The sequence below is a fragment of the Scardinius erythrophthalmus genome (genome assembly GCF_964197995.2).
Source record: "Scardinius erythrophthalmus genome assembly, chromosome: 23".
NCBI lineage: Eukaryota > Metazoa > Chordata > Actinopteri > Cypriniformes > Leuciscidae > Scardinius > Scardinius erythrophthalmus.
The window spans coordinates 6528581-6545334 of record NC_138243.1 but is presented as its reverse complement, the minus strand read 5'-3'; positions in this window follow the sequence as shown (position 1 = coordinate 6545334).

Sequence of the window (16754 nt, the reverse complement as noted above, 5' to 3'; positions counted from 1 at the left end):
AAGTTGTCGACAAAACTGAAGAAAACAATGTTGGGAAAGGCTTTGCTGCATGCATTTTCGTGTTGGATAGCCACAAATGTGGAACTTCATCGCTGAGAAGGAAGCACGCAGATAACTGTTACTGTAACCAAGCAGTTCTATCAAACAGTATTTGTCAAATTTAACACTGTTACATTTTGTAAATTTCCCACGAAGCTGATCGCGGTTACGTGTCAGTTAAACTTTCCATCTCCAATCCTGTCTGTATTTGTGAGAAGTGGCGCTGTCCTTGAAAGATTACTTTACGGCTGTATTATCAAGTAGGCTAAATAGGTGTGTGTGTTCGTGTCGGCCACTGTCCATTTCCTAAGGTTCTGAAATGCAAACATTTTTTGACTACTTTTTTTTTTTTAAAGGGCTTGCGCCCATGAGCACCCACGGAGGAAAACATAAATCGGCGCCTATGGTCGACAATGTAGTTGTGTAAAGCTCAAATCTGTGGTTTATTTATAAAGAGAGCGCCATTTTAAAAATGTTATCTGACGGTTTCGGAGTTGTGAGATCCAGGGATCACCGGGCGCTCAGCGCTCATGTACCCCGCCGAGAACAGCCTTGCCTCGGCTAGAGCTTCTAGACGTTCGCCGCTGTCAGTCTAGTGAGAATAATTCGTCTTGTTTTTATCTAACAGGCGATCTTTGGTTTCATTAATCTATAATTTGTTCCTTGGCAGATTGTTGTGGCTGAGGGCAAAGTGAAGTTTCATAACTTTATATATTTAGGCTTATTTAACTTTAACGGTGTAGCCTGCTGTATGTTTGACTGAATCGTTTACTTTATTTCTTGACTTGTAGCTTCTTATACCTTTTAAAAACTGAAATTTAACAAAAAGAGACAGGGTTGCGTCATTTTATTTTATATAGCCTATGTAATAATATGTTAAAATGTATAAATTTACATTATTTATTATTGTTATTATAATAATATACCACTTGCGATTATCAATCTATTATAGTTATGCTGTTAAATTATTTTACTATTCATAGTAACTATTTAACTTATTATTTTTATTGTCTATATTCTGTAATTGATATTTCATATTCTATTGCTATTATTATAGTATTATAAATAAACTATATGCTATTATCAATATATTATTATTATTATTATTATATTAGTACTTATGATATTATATAATTATACTTTTCATTACTATTTTATTTGCTGTATACTGTTTGTTTATTTTATTGACTAAACTATTTACTATTAGCCTACCTCTCACTTTATCTTATATTTACTATTTGCATTGCACTGTAGTTGTACCATCTCATATGTATTACCATAAAGGATCCCACAATAAGAAAACTTTATTTAATTTAATGTGAAAATTAAATTATATCTCAGTATGGGGGTGTTCACAATTCTTATTCAAGAATGAAAAGTTAAATACATGACAAGCCTGAGCTTTGGCCATTCCTTATTAAAAAAAAAAAAAAAAAAAAAAAAAATTCAACCACTGAAAAAATATATTTTTTTGAAAAGCCAGTTTTTAAAAAACTTACATAGAAAAGCATACTCCTCTCCCACTCCACTACCGCTCGCTTCGTCCGCCATTACGCTCTGCCGAAAAGAATTATGGGATAGGTAGGACGGGAAAGGATCCACCACACCCATCCTTCCAATTCGGGGAAAAGGAGGACGTATTTGTGGGCCGCATTTGAAGGATCCTACGAATTTGGACAGCCTTCGTCGCAGCGCTGTGATGTAACATCCTTCAAATGAGTACCCCGAAGGATGTAGACCCTGAATTTGGACACAGCCTATAGGCTATGTGCACAAGCGTCGCGACGAACTTCCGCTATTGTCAGAAGTCGGCATATCAGTTTCCGGTTTACGGCCGCTTCATCGGCATCCGCTGTAAACAAACAAGATGAGTGCTGCTGTTGTACGAAATAAAGAGATACTATGTGCGTGACACATCTAAGTTTCTAAGAACTGTAGGTGGATCTTACGGCCGTTTCCCACATACTCAGTGTGCAGTGTGTGTGTGTGTGTGTGTGTGTGTGTGTGTGTGTGTGTGTGCGGTGCAGGAGCAGCACGCGCTATAGTGTTTCACATATGATGCGTTTGCAGTGAATAACTGATTCACGGCTGTACCACAAACTTAGTATTTTTATTTAAAATTCAGATGTTACGCTGCAACTTTTATTTAATAAAATGTTTTTTCAGCATTGCGATTCTCTTTGTACACAGTTATGGACGCATGAACGTTTAAACACAATTTAAACAACGTAGGGCTAATTATTCCATGCATTACCTATATTAAGTTGCTCAAGCAAGAGGTCAAATTTCAACTGTAAATTGACAAAAACAGCCGACTCTCATGCCTTTTTTTTTCTATTTAAATTTTAATAAAATAAATCTTGCATGTCACAAAGAACTTGTTTTTCCCGCGGGCCTTGAGTTTGACACATGTGCCTTAGACTCTTTTTTTCTTATCCATAATTTCAATTTGTGTTGATTTAGAACTTCTCCCGCTCCCCCTCCTGCTCTTCCTACTGATGGCACCTCTGACTGGCTCCATTTCGTGTCCTGACAAGGTTAATTGACCCAAAATTAAGGTTAAAACACTTAAGGTTAATTGGCGCCCCGTGCCACCCCCGTCAAGATGCGGCTATGGGCGGTTGCCCGTGTCCCATGCCCATTGTGTAGTGTCCTGTTTCTAGGCTCCAGTGCCAGTTTTGTTTTCTTTTATTTCCTCTCTGTCTCGCTGTTTAGACTGCATTTGCCCTCTGCTCCTGCCCTGACTGGCTTTTTGCTCCTCAAGGACCGGCTTCTCTCACCCCCTCCCTCGCCCACCAGCGATCTCCCCGCTAGACGCGTCGCCCGGCCTAGCCTTTCCCCTTACGTGTTCCTCCCGTTCTCCTGAAGGCCGACTGGGAATTGAGCTGCCCAACGCACTCTGCTGGGTTTTAAATATTTTCTGTTGACGACTTTTGACCATTTGTGAGCTAATTATCTATTACTAAACTGTTTTTTGTTGTGCCTGCAAACTGAATTTCATCCTGATCCTTGAAACAGATCTTCTTTTTGTCCGTACGGTTGTAGTACTCTTTTGAAGACACAGCCAGCGTTACAGCTTGTTTTGCGGTCGCCGTTTCATAACTTCTCTCATTCGCATCTGTCTCCTTGTAAACTTGTCTCTCATTGGGTTTTGTGAAAGTACTGAGGTAATCATAGTCATAATCATCCTGATTTAAAATCCTAAATATCACAATTGTTTGATATTATCGAGGTGGCCCCGATGTGACTGTGAGCGGATCGGAAGATCTACATTACCAGATAATCTAAGCCGAACATTGTAACCGACCAAGGTCCTGGACAAGATTTTTTCTCAGATTGTCCGGATGGGTAGGGATAAATCGGCCTTAAACTCCTGTAGTCTGAGCCCGACTTTAGGTAAGTACAATATAGTAAAATAAGTTGTGCACAATTTTCCAAGTCCTCTGAACATACCTGTCAACATTTGGATACCAAAATACGGGAAATCTGAACGCGGGGGGGGGGTTAGAGGCAGGCTAAATAGACATTAATTGCGCAGATATTAACATAAATAAATACATACATACTATTCAATTAAAATAAACATAAGACTTATTCATGTTTCTTTCTTTATTTTTATCAATTGCAACAATTAACTACATTAATTAATCACGATTAATTGCCATTAAAAAACTTACATTTTATAATGTAATAATTTCACAATTAATCTCCAAATTAATGTAGAAAAACATAAAACAGTATATTTTAAATATTTGTCTAACAGGTAGGAAAAATATACAGCAATTGAAGTTATCAAACAGTTTGCACTGCATACAATTTAAATTGTACATAGATTAATCCTTATTAAAGTAAAAAAAGATCTTTAGTCAAGAGCAGTGAGTGCTTTTCTCTGTTACCTTAACCTTTGTTCTTTGATTAACTTTACTGACAGAAAGCTTTATTGGCTACTGTCTCTTTAAAAACAGCCGCTGACGGATCTCACACGCGTCTCATTCTCTCACAACTCTTTACTTTCATTTACGACTTTTTTTTTTTAACTAATAGACTGCTCAGACTGTTCTTATGAGGATACTCGACAAAACGGACATTTTGACATAATTGCGTGTGTTAATGCCATCTCTCTCATGTTCACCCATCCTCGGATGCTGCTGTTCTTTGCGCGATTTTTCCCCCCAAACTACTTCAGTGGAAATCCCGCCCTGCAGCCGACTTTAAAGATTTTATTGGTCATGTGAATCACAGTACTGATTGCCTACACCAAACACTGACCCCTAAACCTACCCGTCATTGTAACCTTAACCAATGAAATTAGCTGTAGGGCGGGATTTCCGCTTAACTGGTTTGCGCCCTTTGGGATTTTTTTAAAAAAAATTATAGAAAGATTAAAAATACGGGAGAAATACGGGAAATTATTTAAACGGGATGATAGCGGGATAGCAATGTAAAATACGGGAGAATCCCGGGAAAAACGGGAGGGTTGACAGGTATGCCTCTGAAGCCCTACAAGAGATATTTGGAATGAAATATCTCTTCCACCAACACTGAAATTAACAACAAAGCTACATTCACACTGTCAGTGTTTGGGATTAACTAACACGTGTGAGTCTCTAAATATCCTGTTCACGTAGAAGCAATAGCTGATCGAGTAGAAGTTGAGCCCATATTCTATTCATGACTATCGCCTGTAGCCATAGTGACAGTGGCTAAACTTATTACCGTTGACACAACATGAGTACAATCGAAGTGCGAGTTCTTCTATCAAATCTTAATTAACAGCTTTTATAGTAGAGAGCGGAGCGTTTGAGTCGATTACGGACCACAAACCTGATGGGAGCTCTAGTGGAAGACAGTGACTGGATCTAAAACCTTCAGATGACACTCAGCTCATGACTATGGAAGTCTGTTTCGGCTACAGACTGAACAAATGAAAAAAATATGACATACACGTTCTGATACAGTTATTTCCTGCAATTTTGAGTTGATAACTCCCGTTTATATCTCACAATTCTGGCTTTTTTTAATCTGAATTCTGAGATTACATCTAGCAATTCTGACTTTCTAAATTGAGTTGATATTTCTCCATTCAGACTTGAGGGGGGGGGGGGGGAGTCAGAACTGCAAGATATAAACTTGGAATTGCATGAAATAAAGTTCAAATTGTAAAATAAAAACGTGCAATTAACCACAGCAGAAACAGCTTCCATATTACGGTCTCAGTAAATTACCAAAACCAAACATTTAAACATGCAACACACGCTAGATTAGCAGTTGTCCATTCCAGTTCAGTTCACACAGCTGGGGTTTGCAGAAAATGGCCTAAAAATTTACAGGTGTGAATTTGGTTACAGAATTTGATTGTCACTCCCGTAAATAACTGAACTGTTTGTAAATGTAATGCATTAAGGACTCAAATACAGGACTGACAACCATATTCTCCTTTTATGTGAAAGTGGCCCAAAAGATTTGAAGTCATTGGCACTGTATTTGAGAGCTTCAGTGGAGAGGATAACATTCTTCAAGATATTTATGTTTGTGTTCCAAAGAAAAAAAAGTCATACAGGTTTGGAATGACATGAGGTTAAATGATAACATCAAGTAAATGATGGCAAAACTTTTATTGTGGGTGAACCTATCCTTTAAGGTACAGTAGCACCACAGCACTAGTGTACATGAAGTGAAAAAAGAGAGTATTTCCTTATTTTCTTTCATATTTCTTCTAAGTTCGATCATGACCCACTGACATGAGAGTTACTATGTCTGGGAGAAACATAACTCTCCTTCAAGCATCAATCTCTCTCAGTCTGTACACCCGAAGGCATACTGTTGACTTACCCTTCACTTAAAGTCTTCTAAAGTCTAGACCCAAGAACCCTTATTAGCTGGCAGGAGAAAGGAGAAACTTACAGGAAAATCAATGGCTCACAGGCTAGCGGTCTCCTACGGCCGTCTAGCCAGGCATTATGATGACTGATCGGTCATGCCAGGCCTGTAGCGTTCAGAGGCTTGGTTAGTTATGGAGGAGAGATTTGAGTTTTCTGACGGACAGCTGCCAGGCCAGGATATTAAGGAGCTTTTTTGGCTTTTTAAAGTGTGTCGGTTGTTTCACGTCTTTGACACAGCTGGTGCTCACTGTTGCCATCTTGATTGACAGATGAAATAGCACTGATTTGTTGTAAATGATTTGAATCAAGATTTCTGTGAGGGGAGCAGAAATTATTTATATTTTCCGAGAGAGGTTACACAGAGGCTGGGCACAAACTTTGCAATTTTAACAATGTTTTCACTCTCCACAAAGGCCTAAATGCATTTTTATCTTCACAGACCTGTCTGTTTCATTTTTAATGTAAAATTGAGAGTTTTTAGGTTTTCATAAATTTTGCAGCTACTGACGCAAATGAATTCCAATTATTACAAGTTATTCTTACAGCTTAACACACATCGTAATTTGTTATTTTATAAATAATTAAAAAGCTTAATTCTTATTAATTTATGTTAACTCATAACATGCACCTGATGTTATATAGTGTATTGCATTATACTCCTTTAACATGATACTGAATTCTCAACCAATTTGTGAATCTGGAGTGTAAAAAGCTTGAAGGTTTCAAGTCTGAAAGTTTTAAAAGCTTGAAGTTAAAGCTTTAAGGGTTTAAATTTGAAGGAGTTTTGACTCAGTCTTAAAATATATCAGTTTGAAGGTTTTAAGTCTCACAGACAAAGAATTTGCTATGCAGTTGCTACGGTATTCTGGGTGGTTGCTAAGTTGTTGCTATGGGTGTTACTATGGAATTTGGGGTGGTTTTAAATCAGTAGTGCCCAATCCTGTTCCTGGAGATCTACTTACCTGCAGAGCTCAGATCCAACCCTGATCCAACACACATGTCTGTAATTAGCTGGTTCAGTTGTGTTTGATCAGGATTGGAGCTGAACTTTGCAGGAAGTTAGATTTTAGTATTAAAAATATGTTGGCTTCTCAAGCCAAAATAAAAAATGTGCCGTATTGTTTCGTTTTACTTCGAAACAAGATATTTTGATCAACGTATTAGTAGTATACTTGTAAGTGTAGTATTTCAATAATTCTTAGGACTAAATTGGACAAAAGTATACTTTTAAGTGTTGCTTAAGCATAATCTTTGTAGTAGACAACTATTTTTTCTTCACTATTGCAACTATGCTACAGTATGGCATGGCTCATGCAATCAAGACAGCAATTGCGGCCGTCCGAAGGAGAGAGAAATCGCTGCACCCAGAAGGACATGTACAGAAAGGCATCTTTATAAATATGAGATCTGTTGTGTAGCTCTTTCAGAGGAATTTGCTCTTTTTTCAATGAAATTACCTCTTTTAGACCACCACTGAAGCACCCAGGGGAACTCCCTGCACTTATCTGTGTACACTGAGAGAGACCGCTGAAATGTGCTGGTGGATCCAGCAGCGTAGGGAGGTGAATGGAAAATCACTTCTCTTCCCATAAGAGACACGGTGCTTCGGCTCGGAAGAACAAAGATGAATGAGTGGAGCATGCCAGCCTTGTTTTTTTTGGGCTCCCAAGAGTGACCCCTAGTGTCAGTCTCAACACAATGTCGAAGTGACTGACAGATGGGAAACATAATTTTCCTTTAAATGCAATATAAGGGTGTACTCACACTAGCCAGTTTGAACCGTGCCCGAGTGCGTTTGACCACCAAAGCGCGGTTCGTTTGACTAGTGTGAGTGCTCCGAACCGTGCCCGGGCGCGGCTCGATTAGCCGGCCCTGGCCCGGTTGGAAGAGGTGGGCCAGAGCACGGTTCAGTTGGACTCGGGCGCGGTTCGCATGCAGTGTGAGCGCTAACCGTGCTGGAGCACGGAACAGGACGCGTGACGCAAACCTCCTCATACGAGCAGCACGATTACGTGAAAATTTTCGTGCCACAAAGGCGATAGATATGTTTAACAACAGGCTGTGAGAGGGCTGTGGACCAAACGACTCAAAATTATCCACAAAGTAAACAGAGCGATGGACTCAGAGCGATGCGCCGCTCTTCCTGTTTATCCCGAAACCGTCACACCATAATGACGTAAGCGTGCTCCGGCACGAATGCTGAAACCCTATGTGAGTGCAGGCCAGTGGGGGAGTGGGGAGGGGGGACAATCGTACTCGGGCCCGGTTCATGGCAACCGTACCTAGTGTGAGTACACCCTAACTTTGAAATTATCACAGTGATGAAACTCTTCTTCAAGTTACAAAATTTTTCAACCTGTTCTTCCTCTGTCAAATGCTGAAAGTACTCAGCCTAAACCAGTGTGCTATTTTGACATCCTTTGTCAGGCCTAAAGTTTAAACCTCCGACAGCACGTTGGGAAAAATCAATAGACCATTGCATGCCTGTCTGCACCTCGGCCTGTCTAATGACAACCTCGACCTTTCAGAGGCGCTAACTATATGAATGACACCTAAAAACTGCAGGGCAAATTCAGTTTTGCCCCTCCCTCCATTTCCAGAAGGTTTGGGAATCCAGACGCAGATACAATATCAATCTCCAGGAATAATCTCCCTGATCTTTAATATTTGCTGCTCAGCACTGCGTGGCGTATATACTCGTGGAGGAATAGATATGATATTTACTTAGAGTAAATGTTAAATAAATCTCCATTTTAATATATTTTGGATAAATTCAGTAAGTGTGCAGCAAAAGTTGACATTTAGATGTATGAATTAGTAATGTTTCAACCCAATCAAATTTAAAACTTAAGTGTAATTACTGACTTCAATTTCTAAGGAAAATCCAAGTGGTGCCTGCCAGTGCCACTTTGACAACTTTGATTTGAATCACTTTTTTTTCCCCTAAAACACTGAAAATAGAGTAGAACTGTCAAAAAAATACTGTAAATCTCATTACAAAAAAATAAAATAAAAAATAATTTAATGGAATTGCCAATAAATAAAACTATGTAAATGTTGGGGCTATATTTATTTATTTATCTTTCATTTCTAAAAATATTCAGTATAATACATATTCTCTTTTTTCATACATATCTTTAAGAAACAATGTGCAAATTAAGACTTTGAAATGAGATAATGCATTATTAATTAATTTGGTCTTACTGAAATATAAATTAGAAACATAAGTTTTAATTCTATCTCATGTCTCATTGCCTAGAAGTCAAATTAGGCAAACAGAATAACTTACCCTACTCAGTTTACAATATTCACTTTACCCTACACAGTTTATAACTGTCATTGTTATAACAGTTTATGCATCATTATAACTATAACTCATACATAACTCATTAAGTGTACAAGGTACCAACATGTGGCAAATATGGTAAACAGTATTACAAAGCAATTACTGCCATGCTGGGAAAGCCACATCATACCAGTCTAGGGGCGCTAAAACATTAGTGGGAAAATACATTTTAAGTTTGTGGAAAGAGCAGTGCAGTTTGACATCAAGTAGAAATGTTGGATCTCCAACAGCACAACATCAGTGTTCGTTTTGTAAATGTTATAATCCTCTTCAATAACTTGAGATTGCATGATGGGATGTCACTTTTGCAAACACTTGAACTTATGATGCACCTACCCCTTTTCTATTAAAAAATTAGCAGCATCAGTGAAAGTGCCATATGGTCATCAAGACGATTTTTGGAACATGGTATGGCTGGTGCAAAGTGGTCTACCAGCCTTAACCAGCTGGACCCATATTTTCTGCCAGGTTAAGTTCTGGTCCACCAAATAGTAGTCCAGTTCTAAACCTGCTTGAACCAACTAGAAACAAACAAACAAACAAAAAACATACAATATGTTAAATATCTGAACCTATAGCCCTGAGAAACCATATTGGATTTCTTCATTGCATCTTCACTACACCTGTAGTAAGAATATAGAAAAGTTGAAAAAGTTTTGACAATTTTTATTAATGTAGCAGACACTTTTTTAAGGCTTTTTGTGACTTCGGAATCATAAAAAAAACAAAACAAAAAAAAAAAAAAAACACTCATTTGTGCAGTAATACCACAAACATATAATACAATTTGTTTGGATTTTTTTTATCGATTACATACAATTCTATTTTTAAAAGCTAAAATGTTAAATGGATAAGATATAGCACATATTACAGAAATATCAAAATAAGACTTTTCTGCCTTCCTCATTCACACAGATCTGCAAAAATGACTAAAAACGCTGGATTATGCTTCCAGGCCAGTAGTTGGCAAGGCAAGACAAGGCAAGTTTATTCATATAGCACATTTCATACACTATGGCAATTCAAAGTGCTTTACAGAAAATAATTAAAATAATTACAAAATAAAAGCAAGGGAAATTAAAAGTTATAAAAGAAATTAAAAGAGATATATGATACAATGAATTAAAAGAGTAAAAAGATTATACAGTACATAGTTGAACTTCTCATCTGTCGCGGTGCCATTGGCACAAATGGCACACAATTCTCAGTGCCGTTTGAGTTCAGTTTAGAATCAAACGGAGGAATTTTCCCATGGTGATTTCACTGTGTCTGTGGTGTTCTTTCGACGTGCTTAAAAATCTCTTGGACGTCTCCAATAGACCCAATTTTTCCCTAAAATCGGGCAGGAGGAGCTCTAGGACTGACTCATGGGGTAACCTCGGGTTCACTGCCCCATCAGTCTGCATCCCAAAAACTCATTTGTTTGTAAGCTCTAGGAATGGATTCAATCCAGTCCGCACCCCACAGAACCTTGAGTTTAATCACGTCAAACTCACTACAGACCCAGGCCGTCAGCATGGTTTCATCTCTCTTACTCAATTCTCAGTGCCATTTAAGTTCAGTTTAGAATAAAAAGGAGGATGCAAAATAAAATACAAACAGTGGCACAGTACTCATTCAGTAAATTAATGTGTTTTGAGTCTGGATTTGAATGTGATACTGTAGGAGAACATCTGATCTCCTCTGGAAGCTGGTTCCAGCTGCGGCTGGCATAGGAGCTAAAAGCAGATTCACCATGCTTAGAGTGAACCCTTGGTATTTCTAGCTGATATGATCCTAATGATCCGAGTGATCTGTTAGGTTTATATTTAGTGTGCATATCTACAATGTATTGCGGTCCTAGGCCATTGAGTGATTTATATACCAGAAATAATACTTTAAAATCAATCCTAAATGTAACTGGGAGCCAGTGTAAAGACCTGAGGACTGGTGTGATATGTTCATATTCTCTGGCGGCAGCGTTCTGTATGAGCTGCAACTGTCTTATGGTCTTTTTGGGAAGGCCAGTGAGGAGTCCATTACAATAATCCACCCTGCTGGTGATGAAAGCATCATGGCGACTTGGCGATGTCACTTTATTAAAGAAACACTACACGTCTGCGCTCATACGCATTCTTCTACAGAGCGGTGGATACAAACAAAAAAGATAGGTAAATAATGCATCTCTGCTGTGTTGAGGAAAGTTACTTTAAAAAAAAATGCATTAATTAGTAATGTGTTGTCAATTTTGCTTTACTTTTTATCATCTGGCCTTGCTTGTTTATTTTTTAAAAACAAAAGCAACAACCAAAAAAAATCTATTTTTGGCAAATAAAAAGCCCCTTTAAACCCAAAACTGAAATGAATAAGACAGGAGGGCTGTCAGTCAATACAAAGTAACTTGCATTACTTACAAAGGAACTCAGATATTTGTATGTAAATTCTAGACTGAAGACGTAATACGCATGACATCACTGTTTCCACATATTCAAGTGTTTGTAATTTACACGAAGACGTCAAATAATTTTCAAAAACTTGCACTTTGAAACCCGTTTTCACAAGTTTGCATTTTCATGCCCCCAAAATGCTGTTGTTGTGCAAATGAACGGCCACAATGGATACAAAGTTTTGCAAAGATGGTGTCGTGTAAACCGCCCCATGCGTAGTTTGTGGATCCTTGAATGCTGGAGACTTTCATCTAGCAGGTACACCCTATAAACTCTGTGCCCATCTGAAAGCTCTTCTTCATGCATAGCCAACTGTTGGATACATTTCTGTCTCTATGCTGGGTGTTTAGTGGGGGTGTAACTCTTCAACTGTAGATTTTCACATTTTTTGCTCGTTTTAAATCTTTTGAAAGTTGGTAATGTATATCCTGTAACCCAGAAGGCATTAGGTGGCTCTCAGGCCCTTTAATAAAATGGATTTCAACACTCTTACAAATAACTCTATGGCATTACATAACAAAATATCAAACAAATGATTACAAACATTTTCCCAGTACTAACTGTACTTTTGGAGCTTATTTATTTATTTATGTTTGCAATGACAAATACCCAACTGCTATTATAGTGCTTTTTTGTGGATGTTTGACGCCAGTACTCCCCAAGTTCACATACTGTGTCCACACTCTATATGAAGTTCAAATCAGCTTACTTATGATTCACTTATATTTTTTCTGTCTGTGCATTAAAGCCATTTTGCCAGTTTCATATATATATATATATATATATATATATATATATATATATATATATACAGTAATATTTATCTGTATATGAACTATTCATCTGTTAAACATAAAAAAAGTTTGTAATGTTATTAAAATGACAATTATTTTCTATTTTCAAATAATGCCTCTTTCTCACCAAATAAACATCATACTTAGTACACAAGATATGACTCAACTGATTCTAATAAAGTTTGTTGTTACATGTTGCAATACTCTAACATGCATACAAAATACACAGAACATACAAATTGTGGGATCAAATATATATTCTACTTTTTATCAGAGGTGTAAAGAGTACCTGAAAACCACACTTGAGTAAAAGTACAGATACCTTACAGCGAAAAGTTGCTTCATTACATTATGAAGTCATTACATTACAAGTTACAAGTCACCAGTTCCAATGCCACTTGAGTAAAAGTCTTAAAAGTATCTGATTTTAACAGTACTGAAGTGTTTTACTCGTACTGAATGCAGGCTGGAAGATGCACTAATACTCAAAACCTGAGACATGCAAGTGAAATGCAAGAAAGTTGATTTGTGAGGAGAACAATCACGTTTATTTTCTAAAAACAAAATTAAACACCTTAAAATTGCAATAAATCAAGGGTGATAGCCTCTTTAAAGTCTACACACAAAAAGTCTCAGCTATGCTCAAGTGCGCAAAAAGGGCACAAGTAAAGTTACCAATATCCTTCAAAAAGGTCTCTTCAGTATAACTTAAAATAATGTTAAGTAAAATAAATTAGTCAAAACCTACTGTACTTGCGCTGGAAGTGCTGGTTTCGGCTGCAGTCGCGTCCTCGTCTCATATATGAAACACCTGCTAATGCACTCGCATTCATGTAAAGCAGCCATGTTGACCAGTTTGGGTGAGTGAGGGCAAAACACACAGATATAGTACCTTCAATGTCCTGTAGATGGCGATATCACTTCTTCTGTAGTGGAAATAAACTGCGGAGTAATTGCATCACTCATGACACATGTACTGGAGTAAAGAGTACATATACTTATTCAAAAATGTAGTCAAGTAGAGAGTAAAAGTTGTTGATATATTTTTATACTCTGTAAAACTAGCCAAAAAGATACTTAGGTGTAACTATTTACATTTACTCAAATACTTTAAGCCACTGCTTTTCATCAATACTTTTAGCTATTAATGAAATATATTGACACATTTTAAATCAACATTTCTTTTATTATTATTATTACTGAGCTCATGGCATTGTGAGATTTCCATCTCTAAGAAGGATACATGTGATGCTGTCTTAGAATTTGGCCAAATGAGGTATCTTAGAAAGCAAAATAATAATTGTATTCAGAAGTCATAATTATGATGTAATTTTTAGCTAACTGACCAAAAAACAGGAAGCCTTTTTAGCACTTTTTAGCACAAAACGAATAGCGAAGAATACAGATTAGGGGCCCTATTTTAACGATCTGAAACGCAAGTATCAAGCGCGAAACGCAAGTAACTTTGTGGGCGGGTCTTGGGCGCTGTTGCTATTATACCGGCGGGATAAATGACTCTTGCGCCCGGCGCAAATCTAAAATGGGTTGGTCTGAAGTAGCTTCATTATTCATAGGTGTGGTTTGGGCGTAACGTGAAATAAACCAATCAGAGCGTCATCTCACATTCCCTTTAAGAGCAGGCGCGCTTGTTCTATATCGAATTCTTATTATAACGGCGGATTTGCCAGGCGCGCGCCAGGAGCGGTTCACAGCCGAGGAGACGACGACGTTCTCGTCAGGGCCGTAAAACACAGAGAGAAGTGACATTGGGGATGGAGAAACATCCCCAGATTAACTTCGGTTAAACAGGCGCATGATAATTTGGGTAAATGTGTAAGCTAGATGTATGCTTTTATAATAAATTGTCTATCTATCTATCTATCGTAATAATGTATGATTTGCAAAAAATGAAAATGCTGCTTCTGTGTAGATGAGAGAATCAAAGTGTATGTGCGTTGTGCACACGCTACATTGATTATGACCAAGCATGCGCCCTTATAATAGCATATGAATAACATGCGCAACGCGCCACTGACTTTAAACTAGTTTTTCCTGGTTAGTGGCGCAATTGTTTTCTAAACCTGTAAAAAAGCATCAGGGAACGTTTGCGCTGGAACACGCCTCCTCTTTGCGCTGAACCGCCCAGGGAGCGCAAGTTCATTTGCTAGTCTACCGACGTGTGTCTATGGAGGGAAAAGTCCGCTGTGCGCGGGTGCAAAATAGGAATGATACATGCGTCGGTGTACAAAGTCAATTGCGCTGGGTGCAAGATAGGGCCCTAGATGTGTATTTACTGCTTTATTTGTATTCTGCCATTTAGCCACAGGCTATGCATGAACTGATTATATTTTGTCAGTTCATGCAGTCTGTGGGTATTGAACCCATGACCTTGGGGTGCTAGCGCCATGAGCTAATGTATGAGCTAAAGTAATGCTAAATTAGCATTAAGTGTTTTAAGCGCAAATGCAACTTCTCTTTTTTTCTAATCTGTTCATTAGGGTTTTATGATACATCTTATGTTTATAAATTAATGTGCATTTCACTTTTTTTTTTTTGTGAAACATAATGCCTATTCTATATCTATGCCCATCTTTTCTTTAATCCAGGATTGAGTTTGGGATTTGTCAATCAAAGAATCATCTTTGATTGACAAATCCCAAACTCAATCCTGGATTAAAGAAAATCCAGACTTTCCCACTTGTAAACACGTCATTTTCATGTGCGCTCATCTTGTAAACACGATACTTCCGACGTGACTTAAGAGCAGTATGTTCTGCATCGGTTGAGCTTTCTTAAGCATCCGTATAGAGAACATCTGATGCACATCAAGTGTGAATCACACTGTGTAATCAGCAGCAGAGAGAGGAGAACCCCACGACCTCCCTGCTGACCTCCTGACAGATGATCCTGGCCCCCGTAGACGTCCCGGGACAGCTGAGAAGTGTGCTGTTCATCTTCCTCTGACTCCTGCACCTCCCAGCAGCAGAAGCGGAGCTTGATGAATTGGTTCTTTCCCAATGCGGATGAAGGCGGCCTCCTTTTATGGGAGGTATTGAGCGCCAAGTCTGGTCCGAGGAAGGAGGGGGGCCGGGTTAAGGTGGGAAGGTGCTAATTAATTTCAGTCTTGGCCAGGTGACCGGCTGGATTCCTGCTTAGCCAGACGCGAGCAGTGGCAAGCACTCCGGGGTCACGAGGGGGGGCCAGACGACGGACAAGAAAAGGAGAGTTTCCTCCCCTTCTTCTTACTGAGACTGATTTACAGTCCACTCCATCAGCATGAACTGCATTTGGCATTCCCAGTCCTGCCAGAACGGCCCGGCGCACGGCTGTGATGTCTGTATCTGGTACCGGAGCGGAGACGGCGCTCAAGGGGCCGCGGTGAAGCCCGACACCTCACAGGCTGGGAGGGCCGCGGGGTGTCCCATGACAGTCTTCAAAGACTCTCCCTGGCCAGGCGCGCTATGACTGGCATTTTTATGACTTGGCAAAAAAAAAGAGCCGCTGTCAAAAGAGGATATAGCACTCTTCTGTAAGGTTAGGTGTGCCTGATTCACGGTCACTGTCAGGGCCAAGACACAAATACTAGCTGCCACACTCCGACCCCAAAGCCGCATGTGTTGGCATATCCAACCCAGTCTAACAGAAAACACACCGTATCCTGCTAAAGTGACGGGGATACAAGCGCTATTCCGTTCTTTGGGAATACTCAGGCCTCAGGAATCTGAAGGAACTTTCTGGATTTTAAACTCTAAATATATACATTTTTGGGTGAACTATCCCTTTAACAGCATATGGGTTTGGAACGAGATGAGGGGGAATAAATATATTTAGATTTTAAACTCTAAATATATTTATTCCCCTCATCTCATTCCAAACCCATATACTGTTAAAGGGATAGTTCATCCAAAAATGAAAATAGCCCATGATTTACTCACCAAGTCATCCTTCTTTCAGACGAATACAATCAGAGTTATATTAAAAAATGCCCTGGCTCTTCCAAGCTTTATAATGGCAGTGAATGGCCGTTTCTCTTTTGAAGTCTATAAAACTGCATCTATCCATCATAAAAGAGCATCTATCCATCATAAAAGTGCATCCATCCATCATAAAAGTGCATCTATCCATCATAAAAGTGCATCCATCCATCATAAAAGTGCATCCATCCATCATAAAAGTGCATCCATCCATGATTAAAGTGCTCCACACAGCTCCGGGAGGTTAATAAAGGCCTTCTGAAGCAAAGCGATACGTTCATGTAAGAAAAATA